General features: G+C 43.2%; 1 long non-coding RNA gene across 1 annotated transcript; it reads left to right on the forward strand.

The window, feature by feature from the left end:
- Window positions 1–156: 156 nt before the first annotated feature.
- Window positions 157–22,040, forward strand: LOC134349097 (uncharacterized). Its single transcript, XR_010018586.1, has 3 exons — window positions 157–234; window positions 14,669–14,730; window positions 21,525–22,040. It is a non-coding gene; the product is annotated as an uncharacterized LOC134349097 (long non-coding RNA).
- The last annotated feature ends 43 nt before the right edge of the window (window positions 22,041–22,083 follow it).

Consider the following 22,083-nt stretch of genomic DNA (forward strand, 5'->3'; position numbering starts at 1 on the left):
AATGATTTGTTTGTAACTATTTTCTAGTTAAAGGTTGATAATTAAGTTACAGTATAACAAACGTAAATCCATTGGCTATGGTATAGCGCGGCATGCGATGACGTCACCTCCGGTTTCGCCGCGTCTTATGCGTAACTTCCGGTTAGGGAAGGTGTGAAGGCGGGTGTCATGCGAGCGGCATGATGGCGAAGAGCTCCGTTTCTACCCACACAGAAACATTCTAGAAACAACACCGTAAGTTCCTATGAAAGTATTTGAAGTAAAAATATTAGCGCTGTTTCTGTTAAGGAAGCGGCGCGGGTGCCGGCTTTTCAGTTTCAGACGCGGGGTGGGCTCGGGCCCGGCGGCGTTTTGGCGGGACCCCCCGCCCTCTCGCTCCTACTCGGGGCGGCTGGAGACTCTCGCTAAAAGGAGAGAGCGCGCATCGTCTCCGGAATGAAACAGACGCTCTATAGGTTTGTATTCTTTTATCAACAGTTTTCACCATACGATGTTAATGTGGAAAAGTGAACAGTAAATGGTTAACCTTACCACGACTCTGTCTTCATTGGCTCCGGCCTAACTTGGTGTTTAGTCAGAGTTTCAACACACTGCACCAGAACACTACAGACCATGATCAATCTAAGCCTTCAATCCTACAGAGCTCATAGCCCTCCAATTTTCTTACATTATGTGCCTCGACCACTATCATCCAGTAGCATTTGCATCCACTGTGACGAAGGGCTTTGAGAGGTTGGCCATGAAGCATATTAACTCCTGCCAGAGGATCCATTCCAATTTGCCTCCCGTCACAACAGGTGTCTCAACTCAACTCATTCCACAATCCATGGATTCACTTCCAAGGACTCTGCAATTCATCTCAGTATTATTTACTTACTTTTTGTATTTTCACAGTTTGTCTTTTGCTTATTGGTTGTTTGTCAGTCTTTCATTGATACTGTTATAGAAACATGGAAATCTACAGCACATCTACAACTGTGGGAATAAACGGGACCTTTTCAGAATGGCAGGCGGTGACTAGTGGGGTACCGCAAGGCTCAGTGCTGGGACCCCAGTTGTTTACAATATATATTAATGACTTGGATGAGGGAATTAAATGCAGCATCTCCAAGTTTGCGGATGACACGAAGCTGGGTGGCAGTGTTAGCAGTGAGGAGGATGCTAAGAGGATGCAGGGTGACTTGGATAGGTTGGGTGAGTGGGCAAACTCATGGCAGATGCAATTTAATGTGGATAAATGTGAAGTTATCCACTTTGGTGGCAAAAATAGGAAAACAGATTATTATCTGAATGGTGGCCGATTAGGAAAAGGGGAGGTGCAACGAGACCTGGGTGTCATTATACACCAGTCATTGAAAGTGGGCATGCAGGTACAGCAGGCGGTGAAAAAGGCGAACGGTATGCTGGCATTTATAGCGAGAGGATTCGCAGGCTAGATGCAGGAAGATTGTTCCCGATGTTGGGGAGGTCTAGAACGAGGGGTCACAGTTTGAGGATAGAGGGGAAGCCTTTTAGGACCGAGGTTAGGAAAAACTTCTTCACACAGAGAGTGGTGAATCTGTGGAATTCTCTGCCACAGCAAACTGTTGAGGCCAGTTCATTAGCTATGTTTAAAAGGAAGTTAGATATGGCCCTTGTGGCTACAGGGGTCAGGGGGTATGGAGGGAAGGCTGGGTTCTGAGTTGGATGATCAGCCATGATCATAATAAATGGCGGTGCAGGCTCGAAGGGCCGAATGGCCTACTCCTGCACCTATTTTCTATGTTTCTATGTTTCTATTACAGGCCCTTTGGCCCACAATGTTGTGCCGACCTTGTAATCTACTCTAAAAACTGCCTAGAATTTTCCTACCACCTGCCCTCTTTTTTCTAAGCTGCATGTACCTAGCTAAGAGTCTCTTAAAAGACCCTATTGTATCCACCTCTACCACTGTCATTGGCAGTGCATTCCACATAACCACCACTCTCTGTGTGAAAAACTTACCTCTGACATCCCCCTTGTACTTACTTCCAAGCACCTTAAAACTATGCCCCTTCATGTTAGCCATTTCAGCCCTGGGAAGAAGCCTCTGGCTGTCCACACGATCAACGCCTGTCATCATCTTAAACACCTCTATCAGGTCACATCTCATCCTCCATCGCTCCAAGGAGAAAAGACCAAGTTCACTCAACATATTCTCAGAAAGGAATATTCCTATTCTATAGAATATAAGTATGCTCACAAGAAAATGAATCTCCAGGTTGTATGTAGTGACATGTATGTACTTTGATAATGAACTTACTTGGAACTTTGTACTTTGTACTTTTTTTGTGTGCTGCTTTTCATTGATTTTATTGATTGTATTTCTTTGTTCTGCTATGAATACCTGCAAGAAAATGAATCTCAAGGTAGTATATGGTGATGATGAATTCACTTTGACTTTGACTTGGAATCACTAAAGAGTCTTTAAAAGTCGCGAATGAATCAGCCTCTACCATCACTCCCAGTGGAGCATTTTAGGCACCCACCAATCTCTGTGTAAAAAGCCTATCCTAATCTTTCTTCTACTCACTTTAAACCATGTTTATCTGGTATTGGCCATTGCCATCTGGGAAAAAGGTAAGGCTGCTCACTCTGTAGAAATGGAAAAGGTTGCAGATGATGGAAGTACAGAGTGACACACACAAAATGCTGGAGGAACTCAACAGGTCAGGCAACATCCATGGAAATGAATAAACAGTCGAGGTTTTGGACTGAGACTGTTCTTCAGGAATGAGAAGGAAGGGGGAAGATGCCAGAATAAAAAGGTTGAGGAGAGGAGGGGAAGGAGTATAACTAGAAAGTGATAGGTGAAGCCAGCTGGGTGGGAAAAGTAAAGAGCTGGAGAGAAAGGATCTGATAGGAGAGGACAGTGGACCATAGGAGAAAGGGAAGGATGAGGGGGTGTTTTTTTACCAGAATAGAAATCAATATTCATGCCATTGGGTTGGAGGCTACCCAGAAGGAATATAAGGTGTTGCTCCTCCACCCTGAGTGTAGCCTCATCTTGGCACACAAGGGGAGGCCATGGACCAACGTGTCTGAATGAGAATGGGGATCCGAATTATAACGTTTGGCCACCAGGAAGTTCTGCTTTTGACAGATGGAGTGGAGGCGCTTAACGAAACTGTCCAGCAATTTACACGGGTTTCACCAGTGCAGAGGAGGCCGCATTGGGAGCACCGGACACAATAGACAACCCCAGCAGATTCACAGGTGAAGTGTTGCCTCTACTGGAAGGGATATTTGGAGCCATGAATGGAGATGGGGGAGGAGGTGAATGGACAGATGTTCACTCTATATCTATGTTTTTCATAATTTCACACACATCTATCAAGTCACTTCTCATTCATCATTGCTCCAAAGGGAAAAGCCCAGATTTGCTTAATCTTCCTTCTCATGACACATCCACTGCTCCATGTTGCAACCCAGTAAATCTCCTCTGAAACTTCTCTAAAGCTTCCACATGCTTCCTGTAATGAAATGCACTCTGTAATAAACTGATAATAATAGTAATATTAACTTTATTTATAGAGCACTTTTCATATCCTCAATATTGCTCATCGTGCTTTACAGTGGGATAAAGTACAAACATGAAAACAGAAAATAAAAAATATGAAAATTAAAGATAAAGAAGATGTTAGTTAAAAGCAAGGTTAACTAAATAAGTTTTATACTGGTGTTTAAAAGTGTCTATTGAGTCTTCATCCCTTATAGTTTTAGGAAATGAATTCCACAGTTTAGGAGCGTAGTTCACAAAAGCTGGCCTGTCAATTATCTTTTGAGGGAGTTTGTTTAAATTTAAGAGACCGACAGGAGAAGACCCAAGAGCTCAAGCAGGATTATAAAACAAAAGCAATTCTGTGATGTCATCCAGTCCCAGACCATTAAGAGATTTAAAAGCAAGCAGGAGAACTTTAAAATCAATTCTAAAAGCTACAGGAAGCCAAAGCAGAGTAGCTAGGATGGAAGCGATGTGCTCCTTCATCCTAGTTTTAGTTAAAACTCTAGCAGCAGCATTCTGAATGAGATGAAGTTTGTCAGTTGATCCCCATGAACAGTATTCACTTGTGGAATTTGTTGCCACATGCAGCTGTGGAGGCCAGGTCATTGGGTGTATTTAAGGCAGAGATTGATAGGTTCTTGATTGGAAATGGCATCAAAGGTTACGGGGAGAAGGCCGGGAACTGGGGTTGAAGAGGAGGGAGAAAAAGGATCAGCCATGATTGAGTCACGGAGCAGACTCAATGAGCCAATTGGCCTAATTCTGCTCCTATGTTTTACGGTCTTATGGTCTATACAAGACAACTTTTTCACTGTACCTCGTTACATGTGACTATAATAACTTACTGCCCATTACTCCGCTGGTGTTTAGGGTAGCAATGAAGGTTCTCCATCTCTGGTGGTGTTCAGGGCATACTTCTTCATATCATTAGCTTTCTCTCTGCTTTCACTACCGTCAGTTATGCAAATCCCAGATGGAGACTCGGCAATACTGTCACACTCAGATGTAGAAGGATTCTTCACTGCTTTTTCCATAATAATTTAGTTTTACCAGTCAGTGTTGTTAGCCCTGAGCTGAATCCCCGGGCCTTGAAGGTCTGGTGGACCACTCTTACTCTGACCTCTACCCTTTGAACTTTTTGGCAAGGGTGATCTTACCGAGAGCCAAAGCATAAAACCTTGACCCCAGGCCACACAGCTCTCTGGGTCATTGAGGCACGCAAGCCCCGAAACCTCGGCAAGGTTATGGTCCTCTTGAAGGGTTAATAATAAACCAATTCCAACTTCACTTCCATCTTGGTTGGCATGAACGTGATGGGCCAAAGGGCCTGTTTCCATGCTGTATGTCTCTATAAATCTCTCCAAAATATCCTGAGGAAATGTGCCTGATGTGGAAACTCATAACAAGATTTAAGTGTAACTCACACCAGAGTTACATTATGCTGGTTACATTATGAGGTGATGAGAGTCTTAAAGTAATACAGCAAGAAACCAAGCCCTTCATCCCGAATCACCCATGCCAACCAAGGTGCCCACCTAATCTCATCCTTTTTACCATGGTTGTGAATCTTCCCAGCAGGAAAAAGAGTATTTTCAATTACTGCACAACTAAATTTCCTAGCCATGGAGATTACAGCTCAGAACAGTGGTGAGCAGCTTGTTGAAAAAGATCCTGAGAGGCAGGATTTATGAGCATTTGGAGAGACATAATCTGATTAGGGATAGTCAGCATGGCTTTGTCAAGAGCAGGTCATACCTTACAAATATGATTGAGTTCTTTGAGGATGTAACAAGACACATTGATGAAGGTAGAGCAGTGTATATGGATTTCAGTAAGGCATTTGATAAGGTTCCTATGCAAGGCTCATTCTGAAAGTAATGAGACATGGGATCCAAGGAGACCTTACTTTGTGGATCGCGAATTGGTTTGCCCACAGAATGCAAAGGGTGATTGTAGATGGTTCATATTCCGCATAGAGGTCGGTGACCAGTGGTGTTCCACAGGGATCTGTTCTGGGATTCCTCCTCTTTGTAATTTTTATAAGTGACCTGGATGAATTGAATTTACTTTATTACTTACATCCTTCATATACATGAGGAGTAAAAATCTTTGTTACATCTCCATCTAAATGTGCAATGTGCAATTTATACTAATTTATAATAAATAGTATGTACAACAGGACAGTCAATATAACACAGAAATACAATTGTATTAGCAGGAATTAATTAGTGGGATGGTGTGGTGGAAGAAGCTGTCCCGGAGCCTGTTGGTCCTGGCTTTTATGATGTTGTACCATTTCCCAGTTGGTAGCAGCTGCAACAGTCTGTGGCTGGGGTGACTCAGGTCCCCAGTGATCCTTTGGGTCCTTTTTACACACCTGTCTTTGTAAATGTCCTGAATAGTGGGAAGTTCACATCTACAGATGCGCTGGGCTGTCTGCACCACTCTCTGCAGAGTCCAGCTATTGAGGGAGGTACAGTTCCCATACCAGGCAGTGATGCAGCCAGTCAGGATGCTCTCAGTTGTGCCCCTGTAGAAAGTTCTTAGGATCTGGGGGCCCACACCAAACTTCTTCAACTGTCTGAGGTGACAGGCGCTGTTGTGCTTTTTTCACTACACATCTGGTGTGTACAGACCATATGAGGAAGTAGAAGGATGGGTTAGTAAGTCTGCTGATGACAGAAAGGTTGGGGCTGTTGTGGAGGGTCTGGAGGACTGTCAGAGGTTACAGCAGGACATTGATAGGATGCAGAACTGGGCTGAGAAGTGGCAGATGGAGGTCAACCCAGGTAAGTATGAAGTGGTTCATTTCTGTAGGTCAAATTTGAAGACAGAATATAATATTAATGGTAAGATTCTTGGCAGTGTGGAGAATCAGTGAGGTCTTGGGGTCCGAGTCCATAGGACACTCAAAGCTGCTGCACAGTTTGACAGTGTTGTTAAGAAGGTGCATGGTGTGTTAGCTTTCATCAACTGTGGGATTGAGTTCAAGAGCTGTGAGGTAATGTTACAGCTATATAAGACCTTAGTTAGATCCCACATGGAGTACTGTGTTCAGTTCTGGTCACCTCATTACAGGAAGGATGTGGATACTATAGAGAGAGTGCAGAGGAGATTTAGAAGGATGTTGCCTGGATTGGAGAGCATGCCTTATGAGAATATGTTGAATGTACCTGGCCTTTTCTCCTTGGAGCGGTGGAGGATCAGAGGTGACCTGCAAGAGCTGTATGAGATGATGAGAGTCATTAATCGTGTGGATAGTCAGAGGCTTTTTCCCAGGGCTGAAGTGGCTAACATGAGGGGCATAGTTTTAAGGTGCTTGGAAGTAGGTACAAAGGGGATGTCAGGGGGAAGTTTTTCTCACAGAAGATGATGAGTGCGTGGAATGCACTGCCAGTGACAGTGGTAGAGGCAGATACTAAAGGGTCTTTTAAGAGACTCTTAGATAGATACATGGAGCTTAGAAAAATAGAGGGCTATGCAGTAGGGAAATTCTAGAGTAGATTACATGGTCGGCACAACATTGTGGGCCAAAGGGCCTGTAATGTGCTGTAGATACCTATGTTTCTAACAAGGCATTGATCAGTATTAGAATCTGAATCTGGTTTATCACTGGCATGTGTCATGAAATTTGTTGTTTTGCAGCAAAAGTACATTGCAATACGTAATTTAAAAAACCTATAAATTACCATGTGAAATATACATCATCACTATGTGCTGTGTTGTATGACGTGGCTTGACCATGATTGTTCTTGGCAAATTTTTCTACAGAAGTGGTTTTCCATTGCCTTCTGGGGAAAAGTCCTTACAACATAAGACGGGTGACCCCAGATATTATTAATATTCTTCAGAGACTGCCTGCCTGGTGTCAGTGGTCTCATAACTCAGACTGGTGATAAGCACCAGCTGCTCATACAACCATCCACCACCCTCTCCCATGGCTTCACGTGTCTCTGATCCGCGGGGGGGGGGGGGGAAGCTAAGCAGATGCTACACCTTACCTAAGGGTAACCTGCAGGCTAGCAGTGGGAAAGAGCACCTTACACCTCCTTTGGTAGAGACATACCTCTACCCTACCAACTATATAGATAGAGATAGATAAATTAATATATAAATTAAATAAATTGTGCAATAAGAGAGCAAAAAAGGAACAAAAGTCATCAGGTAGTGTATATGGGTTCAATGCCCATTCAGAAACTTGATGGTAGAGGGGAAGAAGCTGTTTCTAAAATGTTGAGTGAGTGTCTTCATGCTTCTGTTTCTCCTCCCTGAGGTAACAGTGAGAAGAGGGCATGTCCTGGGTGATGGGTACCTTTTATGATAGATACCACCTTTTTGAGGTACAAAGATGATGCAAAGATATGTGGAGGGGCAGCTAGTAATAAGGAAACAGGGATTTTGCAGACAGACGTGGACCAGTTAGGAGAATGTGAAAGAAGTGGACGATGGAATACAGAGTAGGGAAGTGTATGGGCACGCACATTTGCAGAAGAAATTAAGGCCGAGAATGTTTTTTTTTTAACAGGGAGCAAATTCAAAACTCAGAAGTGCAAAGGGCTTGGGAGTCCTTGTGCAGGATCCTCAAAGATAAACTTGCAGATTGAGTCAGTGGTGAGGAAGGAAAATGCAACGTTAGCATTCATTTCAAGAGGACTAGAATATTAAGCAAGGATGTAATGTTGAGAATTTATAAGGCATTGGTCAGACCATGCTCGTCATGTGTTTTGTGTCCAATATCTAAGAAGGGAAGTGCTGCCATTGGAGAGGGTCCAGAGGAGATTCATGAGAATTATCCCATTGAAACCAGTTTTAGGGCAGTCTAGGACCAGAGGGCACAGCCTCAGAATGGAGGAATGCCCATTTAGAACAGAGATGAGGAATTTCTTTAACCAGATAGTGGTGAATCTGTGGAATTTCATTGCCACAGAACACTGGAGGTTAAGTCATTGCGTATATTTAAAGCAGATGTTGATAGGTCCTTGATTAGTAAGAGCATCAGAGGTTACAGGAAGAAGGCTGGAGAATGGGGTTGAGAGGGATAATAAATCAGCCATGATGGAATGAAGGAGCAGACTTGATGGGCCGAATGGTCTAATTCTGCTCCTATGCCTTGTGGTCTAATGGCTAAAAGAGACAAGCCCTACTACCTCATTCACCTTGGTTTCTTGATCAAAGTTCACAAGTATTAATGCTTTAAAAGGTACAATTAAGTAATTAAATCATTAGGTAAAATTTGCCCAATGAATCCGTTTGCTACTTGGTGTTAATCACTGACTACAGAAAGAAAATAGGCCATTCAACCCAACAAGTCACAGCTAAGCATCAACCACCCATTTATACTAATCCCAACATCATCCCATTGTGTTCTCTCCATATTCCCATCAACTCTGCTGAAATTCCATCACTCATCCACAACTATTACAATTTACAGTAGTGGATTCACCTGCCGGGTCTACGTGGAATGTGGGAGGAAACTGAAGCACCTGAAAGAGCACATCGACAAGGAGTGCTGCCACGAGAACGCGGCATCCATCAAGAACCCTCAACCTCCCAGCCATGCTCTCTTCTCACTCCTGCCATCAGGAAGAAGGAGGTACAGGAGCCTTAGGTCTCACACCATCAGATTCACGAACAATTATTACCCTTCAGGCACCAGGTTCTTGAACCAAGGTGGACAACTTCACACACCTCAACTCTGAACTGATTGCACAACCTATGGACTCACTTTCAAGGACTCCACAACTCATCTTCTCAGTATTATTTATTTATATTTTTATTTGCTCAGTTTGTCTTCTATTGAAGATTGGTTGTCAGTCTTTGCTGTGTCCAGCGTTTCCTTGATTCTATTGTATTTCTTTGTTTTCCTGTGAATGCCTGCAAGAAAATGATCACAAGGTGACATATACGTAAACTGATAACAAGTTTACTTTGAGTTTGACATGGCCACAGGGAGAAAATGCTAGCTCCAAGCAAAGCAGCACCTGATGTCACAACTGAACCCCAGTTTCTGGTGCTTCAAGGCAACTTTTACAAAGTGTGCCATTGCGTTAAGCTGGTGTCCTTTTCTGCATCAAACTCCAACATTACTGTAATGTACAGTGTAATCGATATTATATGACATTTGTACACTTCACGTCAGACTGATTAAACTGCCCTTCAATTACCAGACTGACTTCTGAAACGACAGAGCCTGTCTGAGGAAAGATTAAATCAGCCAAGTGTGTATGCAGGAAAGCTCAGAAGACTAACCAGAGGAATTAGTCACCTCGTTGTAGGAAGGATGCTGAAGTTTGCAAAGGAGATTTTAAAATCAAAATATTCTGCAGTTGCTGGAAATGTTGAGCAACACACGCAAAATGCTGGAGAACAACAATAGGTTAGACAGCATCTATGGAAATGAATGAAAAGTCAATGTTTCGGGCCAGGAACTTTCACCAGCACGGGAAAGGATGGGGAAAGAAGCCACAATCTACAGTAAATTAAGATAAATTAATTATATTATCATAGGTACCAGAAGAGATCAGACTCTTACCTGCACAAGGTAGAATGTTCTTCGGTCCATGTTGACGAAAACAGCAGTTCAATTCTTAGGTGTCTAAAATTCAAGGGAATAGTTCCCCAAAATATTCCTAAATCAATTGCTTCAGGATCAGAACCAAGTTTATTATCACTGACATACAGTTCTGTGCAAAAATCTTAGGGCATATATATGTAGCTAGGGTGCCTAAGATCCTTGCACAGGACTGTTGTAATTTTATGTATTGTACTACACCGCTCCCGCAAAAAAAATCATGTCATATGTGAGTGATGTTAAACCTGATTCGGATATGGGTCTCTATTGTGGGCTGAGAGTGGGAAGGAGGCAGGGAGAGGGGAAGCATGGTTAGGAAAGGGGGAAGGGATTAAGAGGCATTAGGGAGACATTCTATAATGATCAATAAACCAATTGTTTGGAATCTATTATCTGGTGTCTCAGAGCTGGGGCTGTCTGTGCCCATGCAACCCCTGCCCCTGGCACTTCTCTGCCCCGCCACCCGACGAACATCACTTTCAGTGCACTCTACCCTCACCGTTCTCGACATCCTTTGCTCCCGCCGGATTTACCAACTCGTTCTCTGCTCCATGTTGACAAATACAGTGCTGTGCAAAAGTCTTAGGTACCCTAGCTATATTATATACTGTATGAGCCTTTTACATGGTACTATATATGTATCCAATAACTAGTGCAAAAAGAGAGCAAAAATAATGAGGTAGTCTTCATTGTCCACTTCAAAATCTGATGGCAGAGGGGAAGAATGTGTTCCTAAAAGATTATTCCGGAAACATTATGTTAAAATATATATGATCATTCTCAATAGTCTACAGTGCACATATTTTAAAAAAAATCATCTTCTGCTGGATCGAACACTGGCGGATCCCAAGGGATGGATCTTTGAAAAGTTCAGTAAAAATAAAAGTAACTAGAAGTTTTAATATCATAAAAAGCATATTAAATACTACTTCAATAGATAGAAATATAGTTTCACTTTAAGGAAGAGATAACAAACTTTCATTCCTCAGGGACCGTAGCCAATTTTTGGAAGGTTTCTGAGTAGTACGTTGTTAATTAATTAAAAGAAGTTAGTTAATAACTTGTGTTTATGTAGAAATGGGGCAGGGCAGCCCATGATCCTTCTCGGGTTAAATTGGACCAGTTAAGCAAAGTAAGAAGATATTGCAAGATGAGATAGGGGGTGAGGGGTTAAATTCAAAGGAGATCTGTGGAGCAAGTTACTTTTACACAGAGAGCAGTGGGTGTCTGGAATTTGTTGCCAAGCAAGGTAGTGATGGCAGATACAACGGAAACATTTAAAAAGTTTATGGATGGACCAACGATAGAGGGATGTGGGCATTGTGTGGGCAAAAAGGAATGGTTTAGATAAGCATTTCCTGCAATGCGACGAACAGGAAGGCTCTACAATGGGGTAGTCAAATCTGCCCAATGCATCACTCCTACCAGACAACCCAACATCAAGGTTATATATACAGAAAGGTGACAAAAAAGACCAGCAATCTAAGGAAAAATCCCATCACCCTGCTCATGGACAGTTTGTTTGTTTACTCATTTATTTATTTATTGAGATACAGTGCAGAATAGGCTTCTCCAGCTCTTCGAGCTGCGCTGCCCAGCAATACCCTCTGATTTAATGTTAGGCTAATCACAAGTCAATTTACAGTGACCAATTAACCTACCAACTGCTGCATCTTTGGGCTGTAGAGGAAACTGGAGCACCCAGAGGAATCCCACGTGGTCACAGGGAGAACAGACAAATTCATTACAGACAGCAGCGGGAACTGAACCCAGGTCACTGGTACTGTAAAGCAATATGCTAACCACCACGCAACCATCCCACTCCCATCAGGGAAGAGGCTACATAGCATCCACGCCAGGACCACCAGACTCAAAAACATTTACTTTCCCCAAGCAGTAAGGCTGATCAACATCTCCACCCACTAATCCATCCCTCCACACCTCCAACCACCACTACATTATCATTTCCTGTCAGAATCACACTCATTTACTTAAAGTCACTTTATGAGCAAACTATCAACCTAGGTATATAAGCTATCTTATGTATTGATATCTATTGTGTTTTTTATTATTGTTTTCTTTCTTACTGTCGTTTTTTGTACAGCATTGGACCCAGAGTAACAATTATTTTTTTCTCCTTTACACTTGTGTACAGGAAATTGGGTGACAGGGTGGAAATATATCTCCACCAAAAGAGGTATAAGGTGCTCCTTCCCTCCACTAGCCTGCAGGTTTCCCTTGGACAAGGTGTAGCACCTGATCAGGGTCATGTGAGACCAAAGGAGCAGATAGTGGATGATCGTATAAGCAGCTGGTGCATATCACAAGTTATACGACCACTGACAGCAGGCAGACAATCGCTTAAGAGTATTGATAAAGGTTGGAGTCACCTGTCTTGTGAAGATACTGCCTAGAAGAAGGCAATGGTGAACTACTTGTGTAGAAAACTTTGCCGAGAACAATCTTGGTTATGGAAAGTCCCTGATCGCCTACATCATACGACACATAACGAACTGGAGATGATATTAAACGATCCTGAATCTTGTATTTAATTACTAGTTTAATTAGTCTAACAAAATATCCTGGACCGAAGGGCCTGTTTCTGTGCAATGCTGTTCAATGTTCTATGTTTTATAAAGGTCAGATGACTAAAGGCTCAGTCAGAGTGGTTGATTGGTGGAAAAATTAGAGGGGGAGAGGTGAAGACAGTTGGGGAAGGAAGTTCCATCCCTGTTTCTCACCCAAATGAAAATAAGCCCACTTAGGTTAGGAAAAAGTATTTAGCATAGGCATGGGTCAATTTAAATTTTCCAAAGCTAGGTTTTGCTGAAAAAATATTGAGAGATACTGAGCTAGAGATGGAGGATCCAACAGCCAAAAGCAAATGGAACAAGAGAATGGTCTCATGGGTCCAAAAGTCAATTATTTTTCCAAAGTTTCAAAAACTTTTATAACAAATTCATTAAATAAAAATGTGTTGTTACTGCCTTTTACACCACTGGCACTTAGGGCAGCAATGAAAATCCTCCATTTTCATTGCTGTTTCCGTAACAGTTTTTTTTGACTAGTCAGGATTATTAGCCCTGAGCTGAACTCCCGAATCTGGAGAACTGGTAGACCACTATTAGTCTGGCCTCTACCCTTTGACCTGTTTGGCATGGATAACCCTACAAAGAGCCAAAGCAAAAGGCCCTGACTCCAGCCAACATGGCTGTCTGGGTCATTGATGCACACAACCCTCCAAACCCTATGACAAGTTTGTGTTCTTCTTGGAGGATTAAATAAATAGATATTTTTAAAAGCCCACCAGAATTGACAGGATATTTGTTGCTTTTCTTTTGTATTGATATAGTTGTTTTCTATACTTTGTCTGTCCGTCTTGTTATGTGCGATTTTATCATTAGTTGTATTGTTTCTCTGGATTCATTGTGAATGTCTGCAAGAAAGTGAATCTCTGGGTTGTATATGGTGACATATATGCACTTTGATGATAAATTTACTTTGAACTTTGCTGATTGGGAAAGATTGGTTACTGGAGATTAACCCTGGTCTTGACTCTTCTCATGTGTTTATGGTTTGGAGGTTCTTGGGTTTATAATAAAATTGTTCTGTTCTCAAGGTACAGATCTGATTCTTCCTTTGAGAATGTAGTGAGCAAGGTCATCAATAATGCATTAGCCTGTCTTCCAATCCTCGTTGTGTTTCTCAGTGCCACACGTTTACTTCTCTGTATGGATATCTTGCCCCAGGGTTAATGCACTAAACTAGATATTATGTTATTGGCAGGTCCTCCTCAAGTTCCATACCAACTATGCATCGCACCACACTCAAACCTTTTAAGAATCAGATTGAGCCCAGTCAGTGGTTATGTGAGCGTGGTAACAATAGGGAGAGGGAGAGGTACCCTTGGAATTGGCCAGTGTCTTCCATTGATTCAGGCAATGAGATCTAGACATCAGAAGGTAGCCAGGAGCAATTCAATATCCAAGTTATACTCCTTAGTCTGAGCCATTGCAGAGGGCAGAGTCAATACGATTGTCTTTTGCAGCTCTGTATGCAGTCCTCTCATCTCTGAGTCAGAAGGTCATACAGTATTGCACAATCCCTTAGCAATGTAGTCTGCACTAGGATACCTGGATGGTATTGATAGAGCACCACTCTGCTGCAAGTCCATGCCATCTTTCTGACACAAAGATGAACTACACACACCTCTCCTCGATTGGGAGAATGTAGTAGTTACAGTGCAGATGATGTGGAGAGTTTGCAGAGGGATATAAATAGGTTAAGTCAGCGGGCAAAAATATTTGAAAGTGAATGCCTAAGTTGAGGAATTGGTTCAGATTTCAGGTGAGAGAAGTTACCCGCACTGGTTCAGGAACGTGATGCTTGATGGTTGAACCTGGTGGCGTGGGGCCTAAGGTTCATGTACCTCCAGTCCAAAGGCAACAGTGAGCAGACAGCATGGCCTGATGATGGGTGCTGCTTTCTTGCATCAGCGCTCCATGTAGATGTGCTCAATGGTTAACGGTGCTCAAAGGGAAAATAACACAAGATTTTTCATCCTTTCATTATAGTTCATGCCTCTGATCCAAGTAGCATCCTGGGTGAACCGTATCAGATTGATTGCAAGAATGTGGTGAGTACACTTAATCACACAGTGAATCCTATGTACAAGAAGCACTCTTTTGGGTGTGGGTTTTTGAGTGTGCAGGTTTTCATCTCAGCTGGGCCATTTCGCAGTTTCACACTCTAAGTTGCTCAGCGTGTACTGTTACTAAAATGACTCTGTAAGGATGTTTTATTATGTGACACTATTGTAGTCCTAGCTCCGTGTAAACACACATTTGTTGACGAGGATGGGATTTGAACATACACGTGCAGACCTATATATTACCACAGTTCAGCCCCATATTATCTCTTATCCCTAAATTATTTTATGTATTTGCTATTTTAATTATTTGGTGATACAGTGCAGAGTAGGCCCTTCTGGCCCTTTGAGCCATGCCATTTCAGCAACCTAACCAACCCAATTAACCCTATCCTACGCACAGGACAATTTACAATGACCAGTTAACCTACCCGGTAAGTCTTTGGACTGTGAGAGGAAACCGGAGCATCTGGAGAGAGCCCACATATTCCATGGGGAGGACATACAAAGACTCCTTTCAGAATGGCGCCAGAATTGAACTTCAAACAACAGAATTCCCCGATCTATAATAGCAATGTGCCACCATGGCACCCAGTTACCCTGGAGAAGGTGATGTTCAGGTTACCTTGCTGAACTACTGCAGACCTTCCGGCTAGAGAAACTCCCACATTGCTGTCAGTGGGGAAGTTCCAGGATGTACACCCCAGCGATGTTGAAGGAGCAGCGATATATTTCGAAGCGACTTATCGGTGTTTGTGCCCCCAAGCGCCAGCTACTCTTGGCAGAGAAGCTCAAGGGTTTGGCAGATGTCCTCAGCGTACTCTGGTCGGCTAACTGCAGTTCATTTTGCAGATTGTGCACGCTGCAGCCACTGTGCACAAACAAGTAATATAATTAGAAGGTGAATTGGATTCCTTGAAATAGAGCCAGGCGTGCTGGAAGGGGTTGAGGGGAGGGAGCTGATAGCCAAAGGCAAATTTTACCAATTACTCTGTCACTTACTCTTCTTCTGCATAGAAAGAGCTTCCAGTGAATCATTCATCAGAGGCATAGAGCCACAGAGCTCCACAGCACTGAAGGAGGCCCTTCAATCCATCTAGTCCATGCCAAGTCCCATAAACTCGCACATACACCGTGACCCTCCATCCCACCCCACCCTACCCCACCATCCATGTACTTATCCAAACTTCTCCTAAATGATGCAATCAAATCCACATTAACCGGCAGTTCGGTCCACACTCGTACCACCCTCTGAGTGAAGAAATTCCCCTCAGGTTCCCTTTAAACATTTCACCTTTCACCTTTAGTCCTTAACCCATGACCTCTAGTTCTAGTCTCACCCAAACTCAGTGGAATAAGCCTGCTTGCATTTACCCAGTCTATCACACTCATTATTTTGTATGTTGTTGTTGTTCCTCTCCGCTCCCTGTGGCGCATCGGGTGGCAACCTTGCCATTTCCTTGGCACTTTGTTTTTTACAAGGCCGGGAGGCTAGCTCAACACTCAACCCAGCACGGATGGAAAGCGTGCAAAGAGCCGGCCGGATTTAAACCTAGGACCACTTGCCTCAAAGTCCAGTGCTGATGTCCAAACACCACCAGCCGGCATAATTTTGTACACCTCCATCAAATCTTCCCTCATTCTCCTACGTTCTAAAGAATAAAATCCTAACTTATTCAACCTTTCCCTATAACTCAAGTCCTCAAGTTCCAGCAACATCCTTGTAAATGTTTCTGCACTCTTTCAATCTTATTGGTATCTTTCCTGAGGTAGGTGACCGAAAGGTTATAGCACTATGATCAGTTCCTGCTCCTTCTGCAACCTCACCTCAGGCTTCACAGTCCATCTGCTATAGTGTTTACTGCTGTAATACAGGAGGCATGGTCCCAAAGCAACAATGGGATAATGATCCAGGTATTGCGAGCAACACACACAAAATGCTGGAGCAACTCAGGTCAGGCGGCTTCTATAGTGGGGAATAAACAGAAGATGCTTTGGGCTGAGGCTTCATCGGGACATTCCTGTTACTCCTGGAGAAGGTGGTAGAGAGCCACCTTCTTGAAGTACTGCAGTTCTTCACTCACTGGATGAACAAGAACCCTTCCAGGTCCCCATGAATTTGGGAATATTAGTCTAGCAATTCTCCTGCAAGGTTTTTATTTATTTAGATATGGCACAAAATAGGCCCTTCCATCCCTTCAAGCATGTCCCCCAGTTACCTCCCGATTTAAACCTAACCTACTCATGGGACAATTTATAATAACAATTTAACCTACCAACCGATACATCTTTGGATTGTGGGAAGAAAACCGGAGCACCTGGAGGAAACCCATGCAGGTAGAATGTACAAAGTCCTTACAGGCAGTGGTGGGAATTGAACCCAGGTCACCTGCACTGTAAAGCATTGTGCTAACCACTATGCTACCGTGTCCTTTCTGACAGATGTTAGTTAAGGGATACATAGAAGCTGAGATGCTGTGGATATTGTAGTGGTTGGCATGATGCTATTACAGCTCGGGACATTCCAGAGTTCAGTAGGGCACCATTCTCCCAATGAGTGCGTCGATTTCCTCCAGATGCTCTGGTTTCCTCCCACAGTCCAAGACATAACAGTTAGTAAGTTAATTGGTCATTGTAAATTGACCTGTGATTGGTCTAGAGCAGGGGTTCCGAACCTGGAGTACACGGGCCTCTTGATTAATGGCATTGTTCCATGGCATAAAAAAGGCTGGGAACCGTTGGGAACTGTTGTGTGTTTAATGTTTGTTATATTTGAGTAATCTTGTATAGTTTGATTAAGTATTCTTGTTCGTTCAAATAATTAATACTGGGTTATCTGTAAAAATATGTTAATTGCATACGTACATCCTCACACTACCTCAAGATACGTGCACGCCTCACTAAAAGCAAAAGACAAATATTTCAGGCTCCAGTGTTTCCCTTGAATTAATTTAATGTTTTGAAGTTACAAGACATAACAGGAACCCCTGGTCGAGGGTAAAATATGTGGGTTGCTGGGCAATGCGACTCATGGGGCCAGAAGGGCCTGTTCTGTGCTGTATCTCCCTAAATAATTCTTCTGTTCGGTTTTGTAGGATGTTGTGAGATCCTTCACATCAGCCATTCATTGCTAGTCATACAGTATGGAAGCAGGCCACTCGGAAAACCATGTTCATACTGAACACTGGGGACCTTCTTGTACCTTACAGTGCTCGCCCTATAGCCCTCTGTACTTAGGTGACTCAAGTGTTCATGTAGACACTTAGAGTTGTAGAGTCATACAGTGCAGAATCAGGCCCTTCTGCCCATCTCATCAATGTTGAGCAAGATGTCCTTCTAGCTAGTCTCATTTGCCTGTGTTGGCCCATATGCTTCTAAACCTTACCTAGCCATCTACAGTACTGTGCAATATACAGTATATATTTGTAGCTAGGGTGCCTAAGACTCTTGCACAGTATTGTATTTGTCATCGTGGAGCACAGAGCGCGCTTGTAAACCTGGCGAGAGCAAAGGATGTTGGTAATGCCGAAGATGAAGCGCTGCGGGAGGGGTGTGGGACAGGTGGCAGAGAAGGAGTGCCAGGGGCGGGAGGGGGTGGCATGGGTGCAGACGCACCCAGCCCTGAGACGCCAGGCAAGATGATGTGATTCTAAACAATTGGTTTATTGATCACTACAAAATGTCACTCTGATGCTTCCCGCCCCTTCCCCTCTCTTTTCTCGTTTTCTCAACCGTGATTCCCCTCTCACTGCCTCCTTCCCACTCTCAGTCAACAATAGAGATCCATAACAGAATCAAGTTTATCATCACTCGCAGATGTCATGAAATTAATTTTTTTTTTGTTGCAGCAGCAGTACAGTGTAATACATAAAATTACTATATTACTGTGCAAAAATCTCGGGCACTCGAGCTGTATATATGTGCCTAAGACTTTTACATGGTATTGTACTTATGCAATTGTTGTCTTCAAAGTTGTCAGTGACTCTGCTTGCACCACTGTATTAGGCAGTGTCCTCTGGGTACTCATTGTTCTCTGGATGAAAACACACCTCCTCAGATCCCCATGAAAATAGGAATTTTAGTTTAGTATTAGTTCTGAAAGATATAATGAATGGAGCCAGAAGCAGGGGAGTTTAGAAATGGTTCTTGTGTTGGCTCTAACCTTGATCCTTCTCTTCCTCCAGTCCAGTTCGTAGATTGGGTGGCATGATAGCATAACGCTTTACTGCACTATCGGTCAGTCATCAGGGTTGAATTCCAGCCACAGCCTATAAGGAGTTGGCATGTTCTCTCCATGTCTACGTGGGTTTTCTCCAGATGCTCTGGTTTCCTCTCACAATCCAAAGCCCTGCAGGTTAGGGGTAGTAAGATGTGGGCTGTCTTTGTTGGCTATATTGATATTTGTGGGCTGTCCCCAGCACAACTTTGGACTTTGACATAAACAACACATTTCACTCTGTGTTTTGATGTTTCAATGTACGAGTGACAAATAGAACTAATTTTATCTTTTTTTCTTTATCTCTTCAGTATATTGGTGAATACAACTGATAATTCCCACTAGCCTTAATGGTCCCAATAGTATTAATGGTAAGACTCTTGGCAGTGTGGAAGATCAGAGGGATCTTGGGGTCTGAGTCCATAGGACACTCAAAGCTGCTACACAGGTTGACTCTGTGGTTAAGAAGGCATATGGTGCATTGGCCTTCATCAATCGTGGGATTGAGTTTAAGAGCCAAGAGGTAATGTTACAGCTTTATAGGACCCTGGTCAGACCTCACTTGGAGTACTGTGCACAGTTTTGGTCGCCTCACTACAGGAAGTGAAACCGCAGAAAGGGTGCAGAGGAGATTCACAAAGATGTTGCCTGGATTGGGGAGCATGCCTTATGAGAATAGATGAGTGAACTCGGCCTTTTCTCCTTGGAGTAACGGAAGATGAGGGGTGACCTGATAGAGGTGTACAAGATAATGAGAGGCATTGGTCGTGTGGATAGTCAGAGGCTTTTTCCCAGGGCTGAAGTGGCTAGCATGAGAGGGCACAGTTTTAAGCTGCTTGGAAGTAGGTATAGAGGAGATGTCAGTGGTAGGTGCGTAGAATGGGCTGCTGGCAGCAGTGGTGGAGGCGGAAACAATAGGGTCTTTTAAGAGACTCCTGGATGGCTACATGGAGTTCAGAAAAATAGAGGGCTATGGGTTAAGCCCAGGTAGTTCTAAGGTAGGAACATGGTCGGCACAGCTTTGTGGGCCGAAGGGCCTGTATTGTGTTGTAGGTTTTCTGTGTTCTAAGTTTTCTAGCCTGTTACTATCTGTCACCACGTTGTGATTTACAATGGATTTACCACTGGGGCTTTGCAACCCTCGTCGTTCACAAAACACACATGGCGAGGAGACTGGTACCCGTGAAGTGCTGAGACTTGTCTACAACTCTCTGTAGTTTCTTGTGGTCACTTGCAAAGCTATTGCCACACCAAGCCATTCTGCATCCAGACAGAGTGTTTTCTGTGGTACATCAATAAAAATTGGTAAAAGCCAACAGGGACGTGCCAAATTTCTTTCGCCACCTGAGGAAGTAGAGGTGTTGGTGAGCTTCCTTGTCTGTGACATTATTGTGGTTGGACCAGGACAGACTGTCGGTGATGTTCACACCTAGGAACTTGAAACTCTCAATCTCAGCACTGCTTTCGTTGACAGAAGCATCTGCGTCACCCCTCTTCCTGAAGTCAACGACCAGCAATTTTGTTTTGTTGATGTTGAGGGGAAAGGTCATTGTCACGACACCTATCTCCTTCCTGTACTCTGACTCATCACTATTTGAGATGTGGTGCACTACACTGGTATGATTTGCAAGTATTTATATGGAGTATTAACACTGACTCAGACAACTTGAGCTGCTCTGTCTGTCTCGTCCCAAAATTATAGGAAGTACCATTGAGCCTTGAAGGACAACTGTCTGTGAGATGGTCCCTTTTTATTGGCATCAATTGTTTTAAAGTCAAGTCAGGTTTATTGTGATATGTCAAAGTCAAATTTGAGTTTATTGTCATATACACAACCTATGGACTTACTTTCACGAACCCTACAAGTTATGTTCTCAATATTATTTATTTACTTATTTATGATTATTTTATTTTTGTACTTGTCTTTTGCACATTAGTTGTTTGTCCATCTTTGAGTGTAGTTTTTTTTATTAATTCTATTGCGTTTCTTTGTATTTACTATGAATGTGCACAAGAAAGTGAATCTCAGGACTGTATGTGGTGACGTGTATAGTATGCACTTTGATAATATATTAACTTTGAACTTTGCGTGTCTGCACAGGTGTGTGAAAAAACTTACTTGCAGCAGCATCACAGGCCCATAGCATGATGTAAGCAGGGTTCACAAGAAAATCATGAACTGAACAAAAATTATGCAAAGTTTTTATAAGAAAACACCACCACAGTTAAAGCAATTTTTTAAAAAAAAAAGTCAGTTTAGATCAGAGTAATCAAAGTGGTCACAATGTTGCTAGAGGTAGGGGTTAAGATTGTGCTGGTTGCTTCATGGTACAATGAGCTAGAGGTATATTTTCTTTAATTACTTACAGCAGCATCCAGACACATACAACATATACAGAAACACATAAAATACAAACTATACACAAATTATACATAGAATGGCATCATACCACGGGAGAAGAAGCTAGAAAAGGTAGCAACAGCAGTTTATGCAGACTGGGTGACTTCTTCCAGTTTGTCCACGAAACAGATTCTTCTTCTCTTATGTCTTTTCTTTCTTTCCAAGATGGGGTGCTGTTGGAGCTCGTGATCTGCGGTTCAAGCTGCGGCTCTTCACAAACAGTGCATTCTCGAACTAGCTGTGCAGCCTGGCACTTCACTATCTTGAGGAATAGACTGGAGGACATCCTCCTTCAGGGACCAGCCCTGAGATGACCCAGTTCCTCGCCAGTTTTGCCATCTGAAGTGACGTGAGAGGCTGAGACATCGGGACAGCAGGCGATGTGCGCATCTGTCGGAGGAAGGCCCCTGTACTTGAGCCATCCCTCTCGCTCTCTGTCTTTTGATGGTGAGTGGGAGCCTCTCAATCCTTGAGCCAGGGGGCTTGGAGAAGTGATGTGGAAGATTGTAACATTGGAACAGCGAGCTGCTGGTCTTCCGCTCACGTTTCAGGAGTGTTCTCTCTCTCTTCCTCACTGGAGAGAGAGAGTTTGTCTGACATACCAAAGTGCTGGGTTATGAACTGTGTGGGTTTTGTTGGACACTGGATCATGGTCTCTTCGAGGGCTTTGCTACTGCTTGCAAGGTGAAAGGTGAGGTGGGGGAGTCGGTGCTTCTGCTGGTGC

Source organism: Mobula hypostoma, chromosome 7 (assembly GCF_963921235.1).
Source record: "Mobula hypostoma chromosome 7, sMobHyp1.1, whole genome shotgun sequence".
In the NCBI taxonomy this organism is placed as follows: Eukaryota; Metazoa; Chordata; class Chondrichthyes; order Myliobatiformes; family Myliobatidae; genus Mobula; species Mobula hypostoma.